Raw genomic sequence first — 18944 nt, 5'->3', positions numbered from 1 at the left:
GGTGACAGTGGGGAGGACGTTTCTGTTTTGGACAACTGAGAGGACGTTACTGTGATGGACAGTGTGAAGGACGCCCCTGTGGTGGACAGTGGTATAGATGTCCCTGTGATAGACAGTTATGAGGATGTTTCTGTGGTGAACAGTGGAAAGGACGTCCCTGTTGTGGACAGTGGTGAGGACCTCCCTGTCGTGGATATTGGGAAGGACATCCCTGTGGTTAATAATGGAAAGGATATTTCTGTGTTGGACAGTGGAGAGGACCTCCTCATGGTGGAAAGTGGAAAAGACTTCACAGTGGTAGACAGTTGTGAGGAAGTTTCTCTGGTGCAAAGGAAAATGTCCCTTTGTTGGACAGTGGAAAGTACATCTCTGTGGTGGACAATAGAGAGAAACACACTGTTGTGGACAGTGTGAAGAACATTTATGTTGTGGACAGTGGGAAGAAAGTCACTGTTGTCAATATTGGGAAGGACCTCCTTGTGGTGAACAGTGGAAATGATATCCCTCTGATGGAGAGTGGGGAGGACATCCCTGTGGTGGACAGGGAGAATGACATCCCTGTGGTGGAAGGGAAGAGGATTTTCTGTGTTGGACATTTGGGATGACATCCCTGTGGTGAAGAGTGGCAAAGACGTTTCTTTGGTGGATAGTGGGGAGGATGTCCCAGTCATGGAGAGTGCAGAGGACATCTCTGGGGTGGAGAGTGTTGCTGACATCCCTGGTGTGCACAGGAGGATGTCTCTGTGGTGCACAGTGGTTAGGATATCCATGTTGTGCATAGAAAAATATCCCTGTAGTGCAAAGTGTGTAGGATGTCCCATTGTTGAAGAGTGAAAACGATGTCACTGTGGTGGACATTTTGGAGGATGTCCCTGTGGTGGACAGCAGGGAGGATCTTTTTGTTTTGAATTGATGGAAGGACATCCCTGTTGTAGACAGTGGGGAGGACATCCCTGTGGTGGACAGTGGGGGAGGATTTCACTGTGATGGACAGTGGAAAGGATGTTACTGTGGTGCACTGGAGAATGTCATTGTGACATGGTGCATAGTCAGAAGGATGTCCATATGGTGGAGAGTCTGGAGGACATCTCTGTGGTGGTCAGTGGTTAGGAAATCCCTGTTGTGCCCAGTGGGAAGGATGTACCTGTTGTTTACACTGGGATAAACTTCACTGTTTTTGATAGTTTGGAAGACATCCCTGTTGTGGTCAGTTGGGAGGATGTCACCGTGGTGGAGAGTTGAGAGGATTTCACTGTGGTGGACAGTACAGATGATGGCTTTGTAGACAGTAAGAACAATGTTCTAGTGGTTCACAACAGAATGTCTATTTGATGGACAGTGTGAAGGATGTACTTGTAATGGGGAGTGCTTAGGACATCTCTGGGGTGTACAGTGGTAAGAACATCCTTGTTGTGCACAGGAGGATGTCCCTGAGTTGTAGAGTAGGGAGGACATCACTGTGGTGGACAGCCAGAAGGATGTTCCTGTTGTGGAAAGTGGGAAAGTCCTCCCTGTGGTGGACAATGTGTAGGATGTCCTTGTGGTTTACAGTGTGGAGGATATTCATGTTATGGATAGTGATGAGGACATCCCTGTACTGGACGTTGGTGAGGACAACCATGTTGTGGACAGTGGTAAGGATGTCCTTGTGGTACACAGAAGTATGTCCCTGTGGTGGATAGTGGGAAGGAGGTCCCTGTGGTGAACAGTTGGGAGGAGGTCCCTGTGGTGGACAGTGGAGAGGAGGTTTCTGTGGTGGGCAGTGGGATGTACATGTTTGTTGTGGAAAGTCCTGAAGACATCAATGTGGTGGACAGTGGAAAGACATCATTGTGGTGGACATTAGAGAGGATTTCCCTGTGGTGGACAGTGGGAAAGAGGTCCGTGTGGTGGACAGTGTTAAGGACATATAAGTTGTGGACAGTGGGAAGGATGTCCCTGTTGTGAACATTGGGAAAGAGCTTTTTGTGGTGGACAGTGGCAAAAGTGTTTCTCTGGTGGGCAGTGGGGAGGACCTCCTTGTGGTGGACAGTGGGAAGGACATCCCTGTTATGATCTGAGGAGAGGATTTCACTGAGGTGGACAGTGGGAAGGACATCCTCTTGGTGGACAGCAGGGAGGATATTTCTAGTGTGAATAGAGGAAAGGACATCCCTCTTGTAGGCATTGGGAAGGACATCCTGGTGGTAGACAGAAGGGAGGATTTCAATGTGATGGACAGTGGGGAGGATGTTACTGTGGTGCACTGGAGAATGTCCCTGTGGTGCATAGTTGGAAGGATGTCCATATGGTGGAGAGTGCGGAGGATATGTCTGTGGTAGAAAGTGGTTAGGACATCCCTGTTGTGCACAGAAGGATGTCCCTGTGATGCACAGTGCAGAGGATGTCCCTGTTGTTTACAGTGGGAAGGACTTAGTTGTGTTTGATAGTTGGGAGGACATCCGTGTTGTGGACAGTTGGGAGGATGTCCCTGTGTTGGAGAGTTGAGAGGATTTCACTGTGGTGGACAGTGTGGATGATGGACTTGTGGACAGTAAGGACAATGCTCCAGTGGTGCACAAGAGAATGTCCCTTTGGTGGACAGTGAGAAGGATGTACTTGTAGTGAGGAGTGCAGATGACATCTCTGGGGTAGACAGTGGTAAGAACATCCCTGTTGTGCACAGGAGGATGTACTTGTGATGTACAGTTGGAAAGACATCCCTGTGGTGGACAGTGAAGAGGACTTCCCTGTGGTGGACCATTGAAATGAAGCCCTTTTGGTCAACAGTGGGAAGGACATCCTTTGGTAGGACAGTGGGGAGGACATCACTGTGGTGGACAGGCAGAAGAATATACCTGTGGTGGACAGAGGGCAGGACCTCCCTGTGGTGGACAGTGGGTAGGATGTCCCTGTGGTTTACATTGCGGAGGTTATTCATGTGGTGGAGGGCGGTGTGAACTTTCAAGTACTGCATATTGTTGAGGACAACCATGTTGTGGACACTGGTAAGGATGTCCTTGTAGTACACAGGAGGATGTCCCTGTGGTGGGCAGTGGGAAGGACATCTGATTGGTGGACCACGGAAAGGACATCCCTGTGGTGGACAGTTGTGAGGACCTCCCTGTGGTGGACAGTGGGGAGGACATTTCTGTTGTGGACAGTGGGATGGATGTCTCTGTGGAGGAATGTGCAGAGGACATCCATTTTGTGGACAGTGGGGAGGACGTTACTGTGGTCAAAAGTGGGAAGAATGTCCCTGTGGTGGACAGCAGGGAAGACATCTCTGTGGTCTACAGTGGGAAGGAAATCTCTGTTGTGGACAGTGGAAAGAATATTCCTGTGGTGCACAGATGTGAGGACGTCCCTGTTGTGCATAGGAGCATGGCCCTGTGGTGCAAAGTGAGGAGGGTGTTTTTTTTGATGGACAGTGGAAAAGACACCCATGTGGTGTACTGTGGGGAGGTCCACTCTGTAGTGAACATTGAGGAGGATGATTCTGTGGTGAACAGTGGAAAGGATATCCCTGTGGTGCACATTGGTCAGGATGTCCCTGTTGTGCACAGAAGGATGTCCCTGTGGTGAACAGTGGGAAGGATGTCACTGTGCTGGACATTGGTAAAGATGACCCTGTGGTGGACAGTTTTATGGATGTCCTTGTGGTACACTGGAGGACGTTCCTGTTGTGGACAGTGGGGAGGACCTCTCTCTGATGCACATTGGAGAGGAAATCCTTGTGGTGGACAGTTGGGTGGACCTCCCTCTAATGAACAGTATGTAGAACGTCCCTGTAGTGGACAGTGGGGAGGACATCCCTGTGCTAAACTGTGGGAATAATGTCCTTTTAGTGGACAGTGGAAGGATGTCCATGTTGTGGACAAGGGGAGTGCGTACCTATAGTGGACAGGGAGTACACCTCCCTGTGGTGTACATGGGTCGGATGTCTCTGTTGTGGACAGTGGGGAGGACATCCCTTTTTAAAGTGGAGCAGACATCCTTGTGGTGGACAGTAAGGAGGAAATCTCTGTGGTGGACAGTGGGAAGAATGACCTTGTGGTGGACAGTGGGTAGGATGTCCCTGTGGAGTGCAGTGGGTAGAACATCTTTGTGGTGGACAGTGGGAAGGACATCCCTGTTGTGGACAGTGGGAGAATATTTCTGTGGTGGACAGTTGAAATGATGTCCCTGTGGTGGACAGTGGAGAGGACCTACCTGTGGTGGAGATTGGGGAGGACCTCCTCATGGTAGACAGTGGGTAGGACATCCATTTGGTGGACAATGTGTAGTATGTTCCTGTGGTGGACACTGGGGAAGACGTCCCTGGGGTGGACAGTGGAAAGTACATCCCTGTTGTGGACACTTGGGAGGACGTCCCTGTTGTGAATAGTGGAAAGGACATCAATTTGATGGACAGTAGACAGGACCTCCCTGTGGTGGACAATGGGAAGGAGGTCCCTGTGGTGGAAAGTGGGAAGGACATTTATGTTGTGAACTGTGGGAAGAACGTCTCTGTTGTGCACATTGGGAAAGATCTCCTTGTGGTGAACTGTTAGAAGAATTTCCCTCTTGTGGAGAGAGGGGAGGACGTCACTTAGATGGACAGTGGGAAATACATCCCTGTGTTAGACTGTGGGAAGGAGATTTATGTTGTGGATTGTGGGAAGGATGTCCACGTTGTGGACATTGGGAAGGACCTCTGTGTGGTGTACAGTGGGATGCATGTCCCTCTCATTGACAGTGGGGAGAAACACCATGTGGTGGACAGTGGGAAGGACGTCACTGTGGTGGACAGAGTAAAGGACATCATTGAGGTAAACGGTAGGGAGTAAGATCATGTTGTGGACAGCAGGGTGTACCTTTCTGTGGTGGACAGTGGGAAGGACATGACTGTTTTGGACAGTGCAGAGGACTTTCCTTTTTGGACAGTGAAAAGTACATCCCTCTGGTTGACAGTAGAGAGGAATTCCCAGTGGTGGACATTGAAAAGGAGGTCCCTGTGGAGGACCATGGAACGGATATTCCGGTTGTGGACAGGGCGGAGGACATCACAGTGGTTGACAGTGAAAATTACATACCTGTGGTGGACAGTAGACAAAAGTTGCCTGTGGTGGACAATGAGAAGGACGTCCCTGTGGTGTACATTGGAAGGCCATATATGTTGTGGACATTGGGATGGACGTCCCTGTTGTGGACATTGGGAAAGACCTCCTTGTGGTGAACAGTGGAAAGGATGTCGCTCTGGTAGACATTGGGGAGGAACTCCCTGTGGTGGAAAATGGGAAGGATGTCCCTGTGGTGGAGAGAGAGGAGGTCATAACTTACGTGGATAGTGGTAAGGACATCCCTGTGGTGGATAGTGGAGAAGACTTCCCTGTGGTGGACCGTGGGAAGGATGTCACTGTGGTGGAGAGTGAAAAGGACATGCCTGTTGTGGACAGTGGGGAGGACATCCCTGTGGTGAACACTGGAAAGGACATCCCTGTGGTGGACAGTAGAAAGGACTTCCCTGTAGTGGACAGTGGGAAGGAGGTCCTCATGGTCGAGAGTGAAAAGGACATGCCTGTTGTAGACAGTGGGGAGGACATCCCAGTGGTGGACAGTGGGGAGGATTTCACTGTGGTGGACAGTGGAGAGGATGTTACTGTGGTGCACTGGAGAACGTCCTTGTGGTACATAGTCAGAAGGATGTCCATATGGTGGGGAGTGCAGAGGACATTTCTGTGGTCAACAGTGGTTAGCAAATCCCTGTTGTGCCCAGTGGGAAGGATGGCCCTGTTGTTTACAGTGGGAAGGACTTCAATGTGTTTGATATTTGGGAGGACATCCCTGTTGCAGACAGTGGGTAGGATGTCCTGTGGTTTACAGTGCGGATGATATTCATGTGGTGGACGGTGGTGAGGACTTCCCTGTAGTGTATATTGTTGAGGACAACCATGTTGTGGACAGTGGTAAGTATGTCCATGTAGTACACAGGAGGATGTCCCTGTGGTGGACAGTGGTGTGGACATTACTGTTGTGGGCAGCGGGATAGATGTCTCTGAGTGGGGAATGTGGGGAGGACATTCCTTTGGTGGACACTGGGGAGCACGTTTCTGTGGTGGAAAGTGAGAAGAATGTCCCTGTGGTGGACAGCAAGGAGGATATCTTTGTGGTCTACAGTGGGAAGGACATCTCTTTTGTGGACTGTGAAAAGAATATTCCTGTAGTGCGCAGTCGTGAGGACGTCCCTGTTGTGCATAGGAGGATGTCCCTGTGGTGCAAAGTGAGGAGTATGTTTCTTTGGTGGACAGTGGGAAAGACGTCCATGTGGTGGACTATGGGGAGGTCCACTCTGTAGTGAACATTGAGGAGGATGATTCTGTGGTGAACAGTGGAAAGGATGTCCCTGTGGTGCACATTGGTTGGGATGTCCTTGTTGTGCACAGTAGGATGTCCCTGTGGTAAACAGTGGGAAGGACGTCACTGTGCTGAACATTGGTGAAGATGACCCTGGGGTGGACAGTTTTATGGATGTCCTTGTGGTACACTGGAGGACGTTCCTGTTGTGGACAGTGGGGAGGACCTCCCTCTGATGGACAGTGGTGAGGAAATTCCTGTGGAGGACAGTTGGAGGGACCTCCCTGTGGTGGACTGTGTTGAACTTCTCTGTAGTGGACAGTGGGGAGGACATCCCTGTGCAAAACTGTGGGAATAACGTCCTTTTTGTGGACAGTGGAAAGATGTCCATGTTGTGGACAAGGAGAGTATTTCCCTATGGTGTAGAGTGGGGAGTACCTCCCTTTTGTGGACATGGGTAGGATGTCTCTGTGGTGGACAGTGGGGAGGACATCCCTTTTTAAAGTGGAGAGGACATCCTTGTGGTGGACAGTGGGGAGGACATCTCTGTGGTGGACAGTGGGTAGAATGTCCCTGTCATAGACAGCGGAAAGGAACATTGTGATGTACAATGGGAAGGAAGTCCCTTAGGTGGAGAGTGGATATGATGTACTTGTGGTGGACAGTAAAAAGGACGTTCTATGGTGGACAGTGGGAAGAATGTTCCTGTGGTGGAGAGCAGGGCGGACCTCTCTGTGGTAGACAGTGGTAAAGAAATCCCTGTTGTAGACAGTAAAAGGATGGCCCTCTTGTGCACATTGGAGAGGATGTCCCTCTGGTGAACAGTGGAAAGGACATCCCTGTGGTGGACAGTGGTGAGGACGACACTGTGGTGGACAGTGGTAAAGATGCCCCTGTGGTGGACAGCAGGGAGTACCTCACTTTGGTGGACAGTAGGAATGACCTCCCTGTGATGGACAATGCAAAGTATGTCCCTGTGGTTCACAGTGGTAAGGACATCCCTCTTGTGAAAGGAATATGTCCTTGTGGTGGACAGTGGGGAGGACCACAGTCTGGTGTACTGTGGGGTAGGACGTCCCTTTGGTGGACAGTGGGAAGGACGTCCCTTTGGTGGACAACAGGGAGGACTTCTCTATGATGGACTGTGTGAAAGACGACCTAGTAGAGGTCAGTAGGGAGGATGTCCCAATGGTGAACAGTGGGGAGGATGTCTCTGTGGTGGACAGTTGAAAGACGTACCTTTTGTGGACAGTGGGAAGGACGTCCCTTTACTGGACAGTGGGAAGGACGTCCCTGTGGTAGATAGTGGGTAGGATGTCCCTATGGATTGCAGTGTGTAGAATGTCTGCATGGTGCACAGTGGGAAGGACTTCCCTGTTGTGGACAGTGGGGAGGATATTTCTGAGGTGGACAGTGTGAAGGATGTCCTTGTTGTGGACAGTGGGAATGACTTCCCTGTGGTGGACAGTGGGAAAAATGTCCCTGTGGTGAACAGTGGGGTGGACATCCCAGTGGTGAACAGTGGTGAGAACGTTTCTGTGGTGCACAGGAGAACATCTCTATGATGGACTGTAGGAAGGATTTCCCTGTTGTGAAGAGTGCAGAGGACATCTCTGAGGTGGACAGTGGTGAGGACGTCCCTGGTGTGCACTGGAAAATGTCCCTGTGGTGCACATTCGTGAGGATGTCCCTGTTGTGAACAGGAGTTTGTTCCTGTGGTGCACAGTAGGAAGGATGTCCCTGTGTTGAACAGTGGGAAAGAACACCCCAGTGTTGGACATTGATGAGGACAACCCTGTGGGGAGAGTGGGGAAACATCCCTGTGATGGACAGTGGGGTTTATGACTCTGTGGTAGAAGAGGGAAGGATGTCACTGTGGTGGACAATTTGGAGGATGTCCCTGTGGTGGACAGTGGGAAAGACGTCCCTTTGATGGACAGTGGGAAGGACATCCCTGTGTTAAACAGTGGTGAGGATGTCCATGTGATGGACAGTGGGGAGGATGTCCGTGTGGTGGAATGTTGGAAGAATGTCCCTGTGGTGTACTATGGGAAGGACATCTCTTTGGTGGAAAGTGGGTATGACATCCCTGTGGTGGACAGTGGGTTGGACATCTCTATGGTGGACAGTGGGAAGGATGTCCCTGTGGTGGACAATGAGAAGGACGACCCTGTTGTGGAAAGTGGGAAGGATGTCCCTGTGATGGATAGTGGGGAGGACATCCCTGTGGTGAACAGTGGTGAGGACCTTTCTGTGGTGCACAGGAGAACATCTCTATGGTGGACTGTAGGAAGGATTTCCCTGTTGTGAAGAGTGCAGAGGATGTCCCTGTTTTGGAGAGTGCATAGGACATCTTTAGGGTGGAAAGTTGTGAAGATGTCTCTGGTGTGAACTGGAAGATGTCCCTGTGGTGCACAGTCATGAGGATGACCCTGTTGTGCACAGGACGATGTTACTGTTGTGCACAGTAGGGAGGATGTCCATGTTTTGAACAGTGGAAAAGAACACACTAGTGGTGGACATTGGTGAGGACAACACTGTGGTGGACAGTGGGGAAACATCCCTGTGGTGGAGAGTGGGGTTTACGTCTCTGTGGTAGACGGGGAATGGTTGTCAATGTGGTGGACAATTTGGAGGATGTCCCTTTGGTGGACAGTGGTAAGGACATCTCTGTGGTGGACAGTGGGGAGGACATCCCTGTTGTGGACAGTGGGGAGGATGTCCCTGTGCTGGACATTGGGGAGGTCATCCCTGTAATAAACTTTGGTGAGGACGTTTCTGTGGTGCACTGGAGAATGTCATTTTGGTAAACTGTTGGAAAAATGTCCCTGTTTTGGAGAGTGCAGAGGACATCTTTGGGGTGGACAGTGATGAAGACATCCCTGTTGTGCACTGAAAAATGTCCCTGTAGTGCACAGTCATGAGGATGACCCTTTTGTGCACAGGAGGATGTCCCTGTGGTGCACAGTGGGGAGGATGTTTTTGCTTTGAACAATGGGAAAGAACACTCCTGTGGTGGACATTGGTGAGGATACCCCTCTTTGGACAGTGGGGAAACATCTCTGTGGTGGACAGTGTTGTGGACATCTTTGTGGTTGACAGGGGAAAGATGTCCCTGTGGTGAAGAGAGCTGAGGACAACTCTGTGTTGGACATTGGTGAGAACATCACTGTGGTGGACATTGGGAAGGATGTCCATGTAGCTGACAGAGTGTAGGATGTTCCTGTGGTGGACAGTGGGGAGGTTGTTTCTGTGGTGGAGAGTGGGAAGGATGTCCTTGTGGTGGACAGTGAGGAGGACTTCCCTGTAGTAAACAGTGGGAAGGATGTCCCTGTTGTGGAGAGTGAGAAGGACGTTTATGTTGTGGACAGTAAATAGAAAGTCCCTTTTGTGGACATTGGGAAGGACCTCCTTGTGAGGAACAGGGGGAATGATATCCCTCTGGTGGACAGTTGGGAGGACATCCCTGTGGTAGACAGTGGGAAGGAAATCTCTGTGGTGGACAGTAAAGAGGAACTCTCTGTGTTGGACAGTTGGGATGACATCCCTGTGGTGGACAGTGGGAAGCACCTCCTTGTGGTAGACAGTAGATAGGACATCCATTTGGTGGACAGTGTGTAGTATGTTCCTGTGGTGGACACTGGGGAAGACGTCCCTGGGGTGGACAGTGGGAAGGACATCTATGTTGTGGACTGTGGGGAGGACCTCCCTGTGGTGGACAGTAGGAAGGATGTTTCTGTGGTGGACATTGGTGAGGACAACACTGTATTGGACAGTGCAGAAAACATTCCTTTGGTGGACAGTGGTGAAAACGATCCTGTGATGGACAGTGATAAGGATGCCCCTGTGGTAGACAGCAGGGAGGACCTCAATTTGGTGGACAGTGTGAATGACGTCCCTGTGGTGGACAATGCAAAGTATGTCCCTGTGGTGCAAAGTGGTGAGGACATTCCTGTTTTGCACAGGAGGATGTCCTTGTGGTGGACAGTCGGGAGGACCAGACTCTGGTGGACTGTGGGGTAGGATGTCCCTGTGGTGGACAGTGGGAAGGACATCATGTGGTGGAGAGGTTGGAAGATGTCTGTGTTGTGGACAGTGTGAAGGATGTCCCTTTGGTGTACAGTGGGAAGGACGTCCTTGTGGTGGACTGTGGGAAGGAACTCCTTGGGGTGGACAGTTGGGAAGATGTACCTGTAGTGGACAGTGGGCAGGACCTTTCTGTTGTGGACAGTTGGATGGACATCCTTGTGGAGGACTGTAGGGAGTATATCCCTGTTGTGTACAGTGGGATGAATGTTACTGTAGTGGACAGTTGGGACCATATTTGTGTGGTTGACAGTTGAAATGACATCTCTGTGGTGGACAGTGGAGAGGACCTAACTGTGGTAGAGATTGGGGAGGTCCTCCCTGTGGTAGACAGTGGGTAGGACATCCCTGTGGTGGACAGTGGGTAGTATGTACCTGGGGTGGACACTGGGGAGGACATCCCTGTGGTAGGCAGTGGAAAGAATATCAATGTTGTGGACAGTGGGGAACACGTCCCTGTGGTGGACAGTGGAAAGGACATCACTTTGATGGACAGGAGAGAGAACCTCCCTGTGGTGGACAGTGGGAAGGAGGTCACTGAGGTGGACAGTGGGAAGGACATTTATGTTGTGGACTGTGGGAAGAACATCTCTGTTGTGGACATTGGGAAAGACCTCCTTGTGGTTAAATGTGGGAAGAATGTCCCTCTTGTGGAAAGAGGGGAGAATGTCACTTAGGTGGACAGTGGGAAGGACATACCTGTGGTGGACAGTGGGGAAGACCTTTCTGTTTTGAACATTGGGAAGAAGATCTATGTGTTGGACAGTGCGGAGGACATTTATCTTTTGGACTGTGGGAAGGACTTATATGTTTTGGACATTGTGAAGGACCTCTGTGTGTTCTACAGTGGCAAGCATGTCCCTCTGGTGGACAGTGGGGAGGACCACAATGTGGTGGACATTGGGAAAGATGTCCCTGTGTTGGACAGAGGAAAGGACATCATTGAGGTGGACATTAGGAAGTACGTTCCTGTTGTGGACAGCAGGTTGTACATTTCTTTGTTGGAGAGTGGGAAGGACATGCCTTTTGTGGACAGTGTGGTGGACATCCCTGTGGTGGACAGTGGAAATAACATCCCTGAGGTGGCCAGTAGAGAGGGCTTCCCTGTGGTGGACAGTGGGAAGGAGGTCCTTGTTTTGGAGAGTGAAAAGGACATACCTGTTATGGACAGTGCAGAGGACATCCCTGTGGTGAACAGTGGGAAAGACATCCCTGTGGTGGACAGTAGAGAGGACTTCCCTGTGGTAGACAGTGGCAAGTAGGTCACTGTGGTGGACATTGGAAGGACAAAAATGATGTGGACTGTGGGAAGGACATCCCTGTTGTGGACATTGGGAAAGACCTTTTGGTGGAAAGTGGGAAGGAAATCCGTGTTATGGTCTGAGGGGAGGATATCACTGATGTAGACCGAGGGAGGACGTCCCTGTGGTAGACAGCAGGGAGGACCTTTCTGTGGTGCTCTGGAGATCGTCCCTTTGGTGGGAAGGATGTCCCTGTTTTGGAGAGTGCAGAGGACATCTCTGGGGTGGACAGTGGTGAAGATGTCTCTGGTGTGCACTGGAAGATGTCCCTGTGGTGCACAGTCATGAGGATGACCCTGTTGTGGACAGGAGGATGTTACTGTGGTGTACAGTAGTGAGGATGTCCATGTTTTGAACAGTGGGAAAGAACACCCCAGTGGTGGACATTGGTGGGGACAACCATGTGGTGGACAGTGGGGTTTACTTCTCTGTTGTAGATGGGGGTGGGGGGATGTCACCATGGTGGACAATAAGGAGGATGTCCCTGTGGTGAACAATTGGAAGGATGTCCCTTTGAGGGACAATGGGAAGGATGTCCCTGTGGTAGACAGTGGTGAGGACATCCATTTGATGTACAGTGGGGAGGATGTCCCTGTGGTGGACAGTAGAAAGGATGTCCCTGTGGTGCACATTGATCAGGATGTCTCTGTTGTGCACACGAGGATGTCCCTGTGGTGAACTGTGGTAAGGACGTCACTTCGCTGGACATTGGTGAAGAAGACCCTGTGGTGGACAGTTTTATAAATGTCCTTGTGGTATACAGGAGGATGTTCCTATGGTGGACAGTGGGGAAGATGTCTGTGTTGTGGACAGTGGGAAGGATGTCCCTTTGGTAGACAGTGGGAAGGACGTCCATGTGGTGGCCCGTGGGAGAGAAATTACTTGGGGTGGATAGTTGGGAGGATGTCCATGTGGTGGACACTGGGTAGGACCTTTCTGTTTTGGACAGTGGGATGGAAGTTCCTTGTGGAGGACAGTGGGAAGTATGTCCCTGTTGTGTAGAGTGGGATTGATGTTTCTGTAGTGGACAGTTGGGAACATATTTGTGTGGTGGATAGTTAGGAAGATGTCCCTGTGGTAAACAGTGGGAGGGAAGTCCTTTTTGTGGACAGCGAAAGGATGTCCATGTGGTGGACAATGGAAAGGATGTCCCTGTTATAGACAGTGGGGAGGTTGTCCCTGTGGTGGACAGTAAGTAGGATGTCCCTGTGGTGGACAGTGGGGAGAACGTTTCTTTTTTGGACAACTGAGAGGATGTTACTGTACATAGTGGGGAGGTTGTCCCTGTGGTGGACAGTAAGTAGGACATCCCTGTGGTGGACAATGTGAAGGACGTTCATGTGGTGGAGAGAGTGGTGGATAGTGGTAAGGTCATCCCTGTGGTGGATAGTGGGGAGGAAATCTCTGTGATGGACAGTGGGAAGGAGGTCCCTGTGGTGGACCATGGAAAAAACATGCCTGTTCTGGACAGGGCAGAGGACATCCCTGTGGTGGACAGTGGAAAGGACATACATGTGGTGGACAGTAGAGAGGACTTGTCTCTGGTGGACAGTAAGGAGGTCCGTGTGGTGGACATTGGAGGACATATATATTGTGGACTGTGGGAAGGATGTCACTGTTGTGGACATTGGGAAAGACATCCTTGTGGGTAACAGTGGGAAGGATGTCCCACTGGTAGACATTGGGGAGGAACTCCCTGTGGTGGACAATTGGAAGGCTGTCCCTGTGGTAAAGAGAGAGGAGGTCGTCACTTAGGTGGATAGTGATAAGGACATCCCTGTGGTGGATGGTGGAGAGGACTTCTCTGTTATGGACCGTGGGAAGGAGGTCCCTGTGGTGGAGAGTGAAAAAGACATGCCTGTTGTGGACAGTGCAGAGGACATCCCTTTGGTGAACAGTGGAAAGGACATCCCTGTGGTGGACAGTAGAGAGGATTTCCCTATGGAGGACAGTGGGAAGGAGATCCCTTTGGTGGACATTGGAAGGACATATATGGTGTGGACTGTTGAAGGACTTTCCTGCTGTGGACATTGGGAAAGACCTTTTAGTGGACAGTGGGAAGAATGACCCTCTTGTGGACAGTGAGGAGGACGACCCTATAGACAGTAAGAATAACGTTCCTGTGGTGTACAAGAGAATGTCTCTGTGGGGGACAGTGAGAAGGATGTCCTTGTAATGGGGAGTGCAGAGGACATCTCTGGGGTGTACAGTGGTAACAACTTGTATCTTGTGCACAGTAGGATGTCCCTGAATGGTACAGTGGGGAGGACATCACTGTGGTGGACAGGCAGAAGTATGTTCCTGTTCTGGACAGTGGGGAGGACCTCCCTGTGGTGGACAATGTGTAGGATGTCCCTGTGGTTTACAGTGTGGAGGATATTCACGTTGTGGACAGTGGTGAGGATGTCCCTACAGTGGACATTGTTGAGGACAATCATTTTGTGGACAGTAGCAAGCATGTCCTTGTGGGACACAGGAGGATGTCCGTGGTGGACAGTGGGAAGGACATCTCTTTGGTGAACAGTGGAAAGGATATCCCTGTGGTTGACAGTTGGGAGTACATCTCTGTTGTGGACAGTGGAGAGGACGTCTCTGTGGTGGACAGTGGGATGTACATGTTTGTTGTGGACAGTGCAGAGGACTTCAATGTGTTGGACAGTGAAAAGGACATCCCTGTGGTGCACAGTAGAGAGGACTTCCCTGTGGTGAACACTGGGAAGGAGCTCCCTGTGGTGTACAGTGGGAAGAACATATATGTTGTGGACAGTAGGAAGGACGTCACTGTTGTGGATATTGGTAAAGACCTGTTTGTGGTGGACAGTGATAAGGATGTGCCTCTAGTGGACAGTAGGAAGGACATCCCTGTTATGATCTGAGGAGAGGATATCACTGAGGTAGACAGTGGGAAGGATGTCCAATTGGTGGACAGCGGGGAGGACCTTTCTTGTGTGAATAGTGGGAAGGACATCCCAGTTGTAGACAGTGGGGAGGATATCCCAGTGCTGGACAGTGGGGAGGATTTCACTGTGATGGACAGTGGGGAGGATATTACTGTGGTGCACTGGTGAATGTCCCTGTGGTGCATAGTTCGAAGGATGTCCATATGGTAGAGAGTGCAGAGGACATCTCTGTGGTGGACAGGGGTCAGGACATCCCTGTTGTGCACAGGAGGATGTCCCTGTGGTGCACAGTGGAGAGGATGTCCCTGTTGTATACAGTGGGAAGAACTTCGCTGTGTTTGATAGTTGGAAGGAAATCCATGTTGTGGACAGTTGGGAGGATGTCACTGTGTTGGAGAGTTGAGAGGATTTCACTGTGGTGGACAGTGTGGATGTCAGCATTGTGGACAGTAAGGACAATGCTCCAGTGGTGCACAAGAGAATGTCTCTTTGGTGGACAGTGAGGAGGATGTCCTTGTAATGTGTAGTGCAGAAGACATCTCTGGGGTGGACAGTGGTAAGAACTTCCCTGTTGTGCATAGGAGGATGTCCCTGTGGTGTACAGTGAGAAGGACATCCCTGTTGTGGACAGGGAAGAGGACTTCCCTGTGGTGGACCATTGAAATGACATCCTTGTGGTCGACAGTGGGAAGGACGTCCCTTTGGAGGACAGTGGGGAGGACATTACTGTGGTTGACAGGAAGAAGGATGTCCCTGTGGTGGACAGAGAGAGGACCTCCCTGTGGTGGACAGCGGGTAAGATGTCCCTGTGGTTTGCAGTGCGAAGGATATTCATGTGGTGGATGTCAGTGAGGACTTTCCTGTAGTGCATATTGTTGAGGACAACCATGTTGTGGACAGTGGTAAGGATGTCCTTGTACTACACAGGAGGATGTCCCTGTGGTGGACATTGGGAAGGACATCTGTTTGGTGGACTGTGGAAAGAACACCCCTGTGGTTGACAGTTGGGAGTACCTCCCTGTGGTGGACAGTGGGGAGGATATTTCTGTTGTGGACAGTGGGATGGACGTCTCTGTGGTGGAATGTGGGGAGGACATCCCTTTTGTGGACAGTGGGGAGGACGTTTCTGTGGTGGAAAGTGGGAAGAATGTCCCTGTGTTGAACAGTAGTGAGGACATCTCTCTGGTCTACAGTGGGAAAGACATCTCTGTTGTGGACAGTGAAAAGAATATTCGTGTGGTGCACATTTGTGAGGATGTCCCTGTGGTGCAAAGTGAGATGGATGTTTTTTTGGTGGAGAGTGGGAAAGACGTCCATGTGGTGGACTGTGGGGTGGTCCACGCTGTAGTGAACACTGGAGAGGATGTCCCTGTGGTATACAGTGGAAAGGATGTCCCTGTGGTGCACATTGGTCAGGATGACCCTGTTGTGCACATGAGGTCGTCCCTGTTGTGAACAGGAGATTGTTCCTGTGGTGCATAGTAGGGAGGATGTCCCCATCTTGAACAGTGAGAAAGAACACTCCAGTGGTGGAAATTGATGAGAACAACCCTGTGGTGGAGAGTGGGGAAACATCCATGTGATGGACAGTGTGGTTTACATCTCTGTGGTAGAAGAGTGATGGATGTCACAGTGGTGGACAATTTGAAGGATGTCCCGGTGGTGGACAGTGGGAAGGACATCCATTTGATGGACAGAGGAAAGGACATCACTGTGGTAGACAGTGGTGTGGACATCCATGTGACGGACAGTGGGGAGGATGTCCATGTTGTGGACAGTTAGAAGAATGTCCCTGTGGTGGACTGTGGGAAAGACATCCCTTTGGTAGACAGTGGGTATGATGTCCCTGTGGTGAACACTGGGTTGCACCTCTCTATTGTGGACAGTGGGAAGGATGTCCCTGTGGTGGACAATAGGAAGGACGACCCTGTTGTGGAAACTGGGAAGGATGTCCCTGTGATGGACAGTGGGGAGGACATCCCGTTGGTGAACAGTGGTGAGGACCTTTCTGTGGTGCACTGGAGAATGTCCCTTTGGTGGACCGTGGGAAGGATGTCCCTGTTTTGGAGAGTGCTTAAGACATCTCTGGTTTGCACTGGAAGATGTCCCTGTGGTGCACAGTCATGAGGATGACCCTGTTGTGCACAGAAAGGATGTTACTGTGGTGCACAGAAGGGGGGGTGTCCATGTTTTGAACAGTGGGAATGAACACCCCAGTGGTGGACATTGGAGAGGAAAACCCTGTGGTGGACAGTGGGGAAACATCCCTGTAGTGGACAGTGTGGTTTACGTTTCTGTGGTAGACTGAGGAAGGATTTCACTGTGGTGGACAATTTGAAGGATGTCCCTGTGGTGAACAATTGGAAGGATGTCCTTTTGATGGACAGTGGGAAGGACGTCCCTGTGGTAGACACTCGTGATGACGTCCATGTGATGGAGAGTGGGAAGGATGTCCATGTGGTGGACAGTTGGAAGAACGTCCCTGTGGTGGACTTTGGAAAGGACATCACTTTGGTGGACAGTGGGAAGGACGTCACTGTTTTGGACAGTGGGAAGGATGTCCCTGTGGTGGACAGTGGGAAGAACGTCACTGTTTTGGACAGTGGGAAGGATGTCCCTGTGGTGGACAGTGGGCTGGACATCCCTGTCGTGAACAGTAGTGAGAATGTTTCTGTGGTGCACAGGAGAATGTCTCTTTGGTGGACCTTAGAAAGGATTTCCCTGATGTGGAGAGTGCAGAGGACATCTTTTTGGTGGACATGGTGAGGACGTCTATGGTGTGCACCGGAAGATGTCCCTGTAGTGCACATTTGTGAGGACATCTCGGTTGTGCACAGGAGGGTGTCCCTGTGGTGCACAGTTGGGAGGATGTCCCTGTGGTTTTCAGTGGAAAGGAAGTCCCTGTGTTTGACAGTGGGGAAGAAATCCCTGAGGTGGACTGTGGGAAGGACGTCTCTGCGGTGGACATTGGTGATGATGGCCTGTGGACAGTGGGGAGGATGTTCCTGTGGTGCACAAGAAAACGTCTCTTTGGTGAAGAGTGGGAAGGATTACACTGGAGTGGAGAGTGCAGAGGATGTCTCTGCATTGGACAGTAGTAAGAACATTTCTTTTATGCACAAAAGAATGTCCCTGTGGTGCACAGTGGAAAGGATGTTCCTGTGGTGAAGAGTGGGAAGGATTTCCCTGTGGTAGACATTGGTGAGGATGACCCTGTGGTAAATAGTAGTAAGGATGTCCCTGTGGTGGACAGCAGGGAGAACCTTTCTGTGGCTAGGATGTCCCTGTGATGGAAAGAGGGGAGGTAGTCACTGAGGTGGTCAGTGGGAAGGACATCTTTGTGGTATAGAGTGGTGAGTACTTCACTGTAGTGCACACTGAGGAGGACATCCCTTTGGATTACACTGTGGAGGACATCAGTGTGGTGGACTATGGGGAGGACCTCCCTGTGGTGGACAGTGGGGTGGATGGCCATGTAGTCGACTGTTGGAAGGACGTCCCTGTGGTGGACTGTGGGAAGGACATTTCTTTGGTTTACAGTGGGAAGGACCTCCCTGTGGTGGACAGTGGGGTGGATGGCCATGTAGTCGACTGTTGGAAGGACGTCCCTGTGGTGGACTGTGGGAAGGACATTTCTTTGGTTTACAGTGGGAAAGACATCCATGTGGTGGACAGTTGAGAAGACCTCCCTGTGCTGGACAGAAGGATGTCCCTGTATTGGACATTGGTGAGGACAACCATGTGGTGGACAGTGGTAAGGATGCCCCTGTGGTGGACAGCAGGGAGGTCCTCACTTTGTTGGACATTGGGAAGGATGTCCCTGTGCTGGACAATGCAAAGTATGTCCCTGTGGTGCACAGTGGAGAGGTCATCCCTGTTGTGCACAGGAGGATGTCCTTGTGATGGACAGTGGGGAGGACCACACTCTGGTGGACTGTGGGGTAGGACATTCCTGTGGTGAACAGTGGGAAGGATGTGCATGTGGTGGACAGTGGGAAGGATGTCCCTGTGTGGACTAACTTCTTGGGCTGGACAGTTGGAAGGATGTCCCTGTGGTGGACAGTGGGTAGGACCTTTATGTTTTGGACAGTTGGATGGACATTTTTGTGGAGGACAGTGGGGAGTATGTCCCTGTAGTGTACAGTGGGATGGATGTTTCTGTAGTGGACAGTTGGGACCATATTTGTGTGGTGGACAGTTGAAATGTCATGTTTGTGGTGGACAGTGGAGAGGACCTTACTGTGGTGGAGATTGGGGAGGACCTCCATGTGGTAGACAGTGGGTAGGACGTCCCTGTGGTGGACAGTGGGTAGTGCGTTCCTTTGGTGGACACTGGGTGGAC

This window comes from Arvicanthis niloticus, chromosome 14 (genome assembly GCF_011762505.2).
Source record: "Arvicanthis niloticus isolate mArvNil1 chromosome 14, mArvNil1.pat.X, whole genome shotgun sequence".
Taxonomy (NCBI): Eukaryota; Metazoa; Chordata; class Mammalia; order Rodentia; family Muridae; genus Arvicanthis; species Arvicanthis niloticus.
The sequence above is the reverse complement of the archived record's forward strand: the minus strand, read 5'-3'. Positions refer to the sequence as shown.